At 35.8% G+C, this 8,400-nt stretch overlaps 1 protein-coding gene across 1 annotated transcript in view; it reads right to left on the reverse strand.

The window, feature by feature from the left end:
• The window catches only part of LOC145297782 (uncharacterized), a 246,130-nt gene extending 238,142 nt beyond the window's left edge, over positions 1 to 7,988 (reverse strand). Inside the window, exon 1 of the mRNA XM_080144041.1 lies at positions 7,856 to 7,988. The gene's annotated coding sequence lies outside the window, so the exon portion shown is untranslated. The remainder of the gene's footprint in view (positions 1 to 7,855) is intronic.
• Between the last annotated feature and the right edge of the window lie 412 nt (positions 7,989 to 8,400).

Genomic DNA, 8,400 nt, shown 5'->3' on the forward strand with positions numbered 1-8,400 from the left:
ATATATATGTGTGTAACAGCCATAATAGAAACCAAAATCAAAACTTATGAAGAATTCTTGATAAAATTATTTATTAAAAAAAAAGATTACTGTAGTGCTATCAGCTATAATCGAAACCGAAACCAAAACTTATGAATAATTCTTGGTAAAATTATTTATGACAAGAAATGGAAGTACATAACAATTAAACGACCCGGATGTAAGCGTGCCACAGAAAATAACACACACGCTATCGTATTAATATATAGATGATAATAATAATAATAATAATAATAATAATAATAATAATAATAATATAATAATAATAATAATAATAATAATAAACAATGATAATAACAACAATAATAATAGCAACACCAACAATAATAATAACAATAAAAATAATAATAATAACAACAACAATAATAATAATAATAATAAACAATTATATTAACAACAATAATAATAATACTAAACAATAATAACAACAACAATAATAATAACAATAATAATAAAAATAATGACAACAATAATAATAATAATAACAACAATAATAATAACAATAATAATAATAATAATAATAATAATAACAACAATAATAATAATAATAATAATAACAACAATAATAACAACAATAACAATAATAATAATGATGATAATAATAATAAAATATAATAATTATAACATACTAATAACTATGATAATATTACGACTAAAATATTAGATGTGTGTATCTGGGTGTGTCTATATGAAAATATTTAACCGATAAACTCTTAAACTATTGGTCACATAACATTGGAATTAACAGGAAATAGTAATCATACACGAAGGATGGTAAAATTGGTTTTTGGAGGGATAAATAATGCGTATGTCGACAAGTTGAAGCGTGCAATGTTCATTTCAACTTGCCGACATCGAATTATTTTACTATTATTTTTGCGCAAGCGCAAATTCATTAGTAGCATGAAGTGGTTTGATTTTAAATATTTTATCTATCTGCCTATAGCCCAAACGGTAGAAAAATCGGCTGGAGCACTAAATGTTTGGTTTCGATTATAGCTGATGGCACATAAGTCAATTGTTTTAGGTTGTGACATCAGTATTATATATTAGGTACAATATAATCATTTATAAACAATTGGATCTGGAATATTAAATAAGAAATCCAAATGAATTCAAATATATTGAGGCATATTTTACGAGTAGGCAAGACCAATCGCTTCCTGCAAGGTTTTGATAAAATGTTTTCATAAAAATATATGTACGTTTTTACAAAAAGAAAAATATCTCGCTACAAAAATTTTGTATGTGAACTAGATTTTGTGGAAAAAGTCTTGTAATAATAATAATAATAATAATAATAATAATAATAATAATAAGGAGAGAACACTGACCAGACCTCCGCTGGACTAATTGCCACTCAAATTCCAGTGGAGACCAATGACCGTGAGAAATTATTGGTAAGCAGCTGGTGCGATAACGCAAATTCATTTGCAAATGCTATTGAAAGAAGTGGACAGTACTGGAAACCTGGGGGAGACTTGTTGTCACTCAGCTTCCAGGGAACACCACAGGTTGTTTTCAAGGAGAAATCTTTGATGATCTATATGAAAGCTTCTTTTCAGCCAATAATAATAATAATAATAATAATAATAATAATAATAATAATAATAATAATAATAATAATAATTCTGATTTCGTTTATCAACGTCTCTCTGGAAAGGGATGGGATTCATTTCCAGAGGATTTCCCTTAATCCCGGCTCCGAACCAGGAGCTTCAAAGATCAAGGGTTTTCCTAAGCATGTTGGTGGTATCTATAATTGCAGAGGTTTGAAGGCCGCCTAAAACATCGGGGATTTGTAGTTTTTTCAATTGTCCTTCCAACGACTTGATACTACTCCTAGTGTACCATCTACAACCGGGATTATTTGTGTTTTAACCCCGTGTACACGCCTCATTTCCAAGGCCAATGGAGCATAATTGCTCCACTGCTCGTTCTCCTTCTCTCTCACATTCCTGTCCAGGGTACTGAGAAGTCTACAATATGTCAGTTTTTTTAGATTTTGTAATAATAATAATAATAATAATAATAATAATAATAATAATAATAATAATAATAACAGGAGCGCTTGGAACAATACCGAAAACCTCTGAAAACAAAATGGGAGATATACAAATCAAAGAGATGGCTGGGAAGATACAACGGATTTCAATAATTAAACTGCAGAAATATTAAGGAAAACCCTTGAATGTGGAAATTAATACACATGGACTACAGACACAAACTGGACACAGAAACTGCTACAGATGCAAAACACAAAGGAACAATCATGAAAGCTGAAACTCTATAATTGTAAGATACCCATCTTTTTTATGTGTGTGTGAGTGTGTAAGTGTCACCATAAACAGGCACCACACCAAATAATGAGGAGGGTCAAGGAGGATGGAAAGACCGAGAAGAAAAAATACTAGCCAGACCTCCTCTGGTTGAGTAAGTGCAAAGAGGACTGGGACCTTGGCAAGGATTATTGCCACCCAAATTCCAATGAAAACCATTGGTCGCCGTCAACGAGAAATCAATGGTAAACGGTTGTTGCGATAACACAAATGCTTTTGAAAAGGTTATCGAAACAAGTGGAGAGTACTGGAAGTATGGGGAGACTTGTTATCACTCAGACTCCAGGGAACACCACAAATTGTTCTCAAATAGCAATATTTAATGATAGCTTGCATGGTTACTACTAGTAAGTACATAATAATAAAATCCTTTGGGACATGGGCGTAGAATCAAATAAACTCATCCAAGCTAAAAGACCGGATGTCATAATAATTAGCAAGAAAAAAAAAGAATCTGTCAAATTGTAGATTTTACCGCCCTAACAAACCACAGGGTGAGGATCAACGTGACTAAATATAAAAACAAATATGCGAGACTCGCCAGAGAACTGACAGGAATTTGGAACCTGAAGATACCAATAATTGTACCTATTTAAAATGCCTCCCCACAGGACAGAGTTAGACACCAGGGTCGTTTTTTAACGTGGAGAAAAGGTACAACAATAAAAAATTGTCTCAGTCGGGAAGGACTTCTCCTCCACCGAAAGAGAACAAGAAATGGAAGGGCAGCACCCGAAGAACAGATGGTATTTATTTGCTCCCCCACCGAGCAAATTAGGCACAAGGCCAATTTTTAATGTGAGGAGTTAAGGGGAAATGGGGACCAGCTCCCCGGGGAGTAGGGGAGCCGGACAGTGACAACTGGTATGAAGGGTTGCCCCTTCATTGACCAAGGTCTTATATGTGGGGCCGCCCCCACACATGGTCCCTGCTTGCAGTATCTGCCGGAACAGATGGTATTTATTTGCTCCCCCACCGAGCAAATTAGGCACAAGGCCGATTTTTAATGTGAGGAGTGAAGGGAGGGGGAAAGGGAAAAGGGGACCAGCTCCCGAGAGGTGGGAAATGGGAGCTGGTTAAAGGTCAGGCATGTGGGGTTGCCCCCACATCTTGTCTTTGCTAGTCATAGCTAGTCATAGCTAGTCATAGCTTGCAGTATCTGCCGGAACAGATGGTATTTATTTGCTCCCCCACTGAGCAAATTAGGCACAAGGCCGTTTTTAATGTGAGGTAAAAACCAGCTCCCCTAAAAGTAGGCAAAAAGGGGGCACTCTGGTTACCAAAAATAATAATTGTCCCAGTATAGAGGGTTTCCCCTCCATTGACTGGTACAAATTATCTTAAGTGCAGCATCTGCCGGAACAGATGGTATTTATTTGCTCCCCCACCGAGCAAATTAGGCACAAGGCCAATTTTTAATGTGAGGAGTGAAGGGAGGGGGAAGGGAAAAAGGGGACCAGCTCCCGAGAGGTGGGAAATGGGAGCTGGTTAAAGGTCAGGCATGTGGGGTTGCCCCCACATCTGGTCTTTGCTAGTCATAGCTAGTCATAGCTTGCAGTATCTGCCGGAACAGATACTACACTTTGATCTTGTCCCGGGTGAAGGTCAGACCAAGAAGCATCTGCCGGAACAGATACTACACTTTGATCTTGGCCAAAAGGACAAGTAACAGAAACATATATAAGGAACTTGGAAAGAAGAAATCGGAACCAGGAGGAAGCCTCAGACTACGCAATAGGCAGTAATGCTGAAAACAGCGGAAAATCTTCGAATGCGGAAACTTAATCTACAAGAATGACAATCGCTAGCCGGGCATATAGAAAATACAAGAGAAGGAAAACAAAAATAAAACCAAGAAAACTGAAACTGCAAGTTACCTATTTCCCCACCATTTTATTTAATAGTGCCGGTATCAACTGGCAGCGCACTTAATAGTTGAAGGGTCAAGGAGGATGGGAAGACCGATGGGTGAAAGCACCCACCAGACTTCCACTGAATGGGTAGAAAGAAGACTGGAACCTTGGGGAGTCTTATTGCCATGCAAATTCCAGCGAAGACCAATGATCGTTGCCAGTGAAAAGTCAATGGTAAACGACTGTTGCGATAAAACAAACTCGTTTGGAAAGATCATTGAAAGAGGTGAAGTGTACTAGAAATTTAAGGACAATTGTCACTCAGACTCCAAAAAACACCACAAATCTTTGATCGCCTGTGTGAAATTTTCTAGTAAGTAAGTAGATAAGTAAGTAAGTAAGAAAGAAGAAGAAGAAGAAGAAGAAGAAGAAGGAGAAGAAGAAAATAATAATAATAATAATAATAATAATTATTATTATTATTATTATTATCATTATTATAATGCTGGACAAGTACTAAGAAAACTGGGACCTTGAGGGGGCTTATTGCCACTCAAATTCCAGTGGAGCCCAATGGCCGCTGTCAGCGAGAAATCAATCGTAAGCGGCTGTTGCGATAACACAAATTCATTTGCGAATATTATCGAAATAGCTGGAGAGTACTGGAAATCTTGGGAGACTTGGCACTCAGCTTCCAGGATCCTTGATGACCTGTGTAAAAGCTCCCTGTGGGTCAATACTGATAATAATAATGAACTATAAGAAACTGAGGATGAAGATTGCTAGGTTGCGGAATAAGAAAACCTCCATTGTAGCAATCCATAGGTACGCTTGGCTCAATTGTAGATGATCTTGAGAAACAGGAGACCTCCTTGGGAATCAAGTAAAATATTACAGTACTCCAGAAGTCAGTTCTGCTTGGCACAGCAAGCATCCTACGCCAGGTGTTTTCCATCTAATTGACTATTTGACTATGCTCACTAGCTTCAGTGTAAAAGCTCGCTCTTGAGTGAAAAATAAAAAAATTAAAAAACAAAACTGTGTAAAACGTCACAGCACTATGAAGTTAACGAAAATAATAATAATAATAATAATAATAATAATAATAATAATAATAATAATAATAATAATAATAATAATAATAATAATAACGACAATGTCAAACTTATTTCGAATATGCGCGTACAAACTGATAAGGTCCTTGAACATTTCAAATATGACAATTTTTCTAAACAAGAGCAGTTGCTCAATCATTGACATGACCGCCCCTTTTGATATCGATCGATAACAGGTACGGCCGTTCAGTCTCAAGAGATAATAGATACCCCTGTAAGGGCAGCTGCGCGCGTAATTGTGAGGCAAGGTTTGCGCAATCTTCAACCACACATCTCCTGAATCGGCACTGCTTTAGTCCAGTGGCAAGGAGTAGTGCTAGACGACTGGAAACAGTGCCGAGATAAGCGGAGAGCACATACAGCAACTGAAAATGCCTAATGGGTATCCATTTTAGTACTGACCAGGCTCAACGTTGCTTAACTTCGGTAAGTCCAGAGGAAATACGATATATATATATATATATATATATATATATATATATATATATATATATATACACATACACACACACAAACACATACATACACACACACACACACACACACACACATATATATATATATATATATATATATATATATATCTGAAATGAGAATTAAACTATGGAAATGTAAAGACGTCAAGGTGATTCCCATTATAATTTAAAAGTTTGGAAACATAATGAAAAGCCACCATAAATGGCTTAATCTGATTGGCAAGACAATTTTTTTCCAATTTTGCAAAAGGCTTGCCTGTTAGGAATAGCGAAAGTGTCATTCAACTTGAATGTCTAAAGTCAAAGGAATCGACTTAATATTCAAGAAAGTCCATGTGGGTTCCTTCAGTCTTTAACAGACTATGGATACCCACGAAGGGGTGCCTGCGCGTGAAATATTTGTAGCAGGAGGTGCGCAATCTCCAACCACACCTCTTCTGAGTCGACATTGTTAAATACCAGTGGCAAGTGAAGTGTATGTAGAAGACGACTGGAAACAAATGCCGAGATAAGCGGAGAGCACATACAGCGCCTAGAATTCCCAAATGGTCACCCATATGGTACTAACCAGGCTCAACATTGCTTAACTTCAGTGATCTGTGAGAACCGGTGTGTCAACCTGATTATGCGAATAATAATAATAATAATAATAATAATAATAATAATAATAATAATAATAACCGGACCTAAGTAAGAAGAGAACTGGGACCATGGGGAGGCTTATTGCCACTCAAATTCCAGTAGAGACCTATGGCCGCTGCCAGAGAGATATCAATGGTAAGCGGCTGTTGCGATAACGCAAGTTTATTTACAAATGTAATCCAAAGACGTAGATTCCATGAGCAAAGCTTCTTTCTTAGAACTGCACGCCTGTGGAACTCTGTTACGTCTGCCTGCTTCCCACCTGACTACAACTTGGATGTCTTCAAGTCCAACGTTAACAAATTCCTAATGAACCACCCTCTTAAGTAAACACTTCATTAAATCTCCACGCTAACGTACTGTACTTGCAATAACCCTCATCCATGAGTGGCTTCCGGGTCTTGATAAGTGGTGACCACCGTGTAAAAAAAAAAAAGAAGAGTAATGGAAATATGGGGAGACTTGTTGTCACTCAGCTTCCAGGGAACAGCACAGGTTGTTTTCAAGGAGAGATTTTTTGATGACCTGTGTGAAAGCTCCTTGTGAGCCAATAATAAAAATAAAAATAATAATAATAATAATAATAATAATAATAATAATAATAATAATAATAATAATCATAATAATAATAATAATAATAATAATAATAATAACATTGAGAAACCTCTTGGCACTCAGATTCCAATGACACAATGTCATTTGTCAGTGAGGTCTAAATACGAGAAATTCTAGTAAATAAAAATAACAATAAAATAAAGTACTCGTGCAGTTTATTGATCGTGTTGAAATAATAACGTTATTACCAACTAAACGCAAAATAAGTTGCTATTCTATCTACCTGGATATTATTTGTGTTTTAACTTATTTTAAAGCGTGCATTTAAAAACAAATGTAGTGTCAAGTCGGTTGAGTGAGAACGAAACAAATTGCGGTCCGTTCAAACAATTTCAACCCCCGATAACCGCTCGAAAATCGAAAAAGAATAGTGATAGAAACCCATCCAATACATTTCACAGTATTTTGTTTCATTTTTGATTTTTTGACGATTATAGAAGGTTCAAACATCTCAAACTAAACCACAATAAACTTGGCACTACGGTTTCTTTTTCAGAGAAAATACACGCCTTAAAATATGTTAAAACACGATTTTATCCAGGTATGTAACAATAACATAGTAACTTATCTTGCTTTTGCTAACGTTTGCTTGTCGTACGTTAATTTGTCGTACGTTAATTTCTTGTGTGTTAATTTCTCGTGCCTATATATTAATCAAAGCAGAGGCCATTTGTCGTGCATAAATTTGTTGTACATTGATTTTTTTTTTCAATTGTTCCATTTTTGTTTTGTTGGCTATTGTAAAAAATGCTCCCAAAATACGTGAAACTGCTTACCTTTCTGTGTGCGAGTGTGTTAAACTGGGGAGAAGTCTTCGCGGTTTTGACGATGAAAAATTCAACGATGGTAAAAGCTTCCTTTAAACAAAGTCGATTCCTTTTTACTGTCTCGTAAAAAAAGTTCACTCTCTTTTTTTTTTTCCGATTCGCTCTCCTCCCTCTCTCTCGTTCTCTGTCTAACTCTTTCGCTACGCAAATCTTTTATTTCTTTTAACGTGTCTGAAATTCAATGACATCAGTTCCGTATTTCAAAGAAATATCCGTGATTTTTTTTTTAAATTTTTAAAATGATTAAATTTTTTTTTCCTCCGTAAATAACGTCTCTCTCTCTCTCTCTCTCTCTCTCTCTCTTTCTCTCTCTCTCTATATATATATATCTCTCCGAACTCTTCGAACTCTTTCTCAACGCGAAACTTGTATTTCTTTTTGACGTGTCCGTAATACAATAACATTAGCTCCATACAATAAGATATCCATGATTTTTTCAATTCTTAAAATGATTTAAAAAAAAAAAAAAAGCGGGCGTCGCTCTCTCTCTCTTT

This window comes from Euprymna scolopes, chromosome 18, assembly GCF_053919585.1.
Source record: "Euprymna scolopes isolate OS-2025 chromosome 18, ASM5391958v1, whole genome shotgun sequence".
NCBI lineage: Eukaryota > Metazoa > Mollusca > Cephalopoda > Sepiida > Sepiolidae > Euprymna > Euprymna scolopes.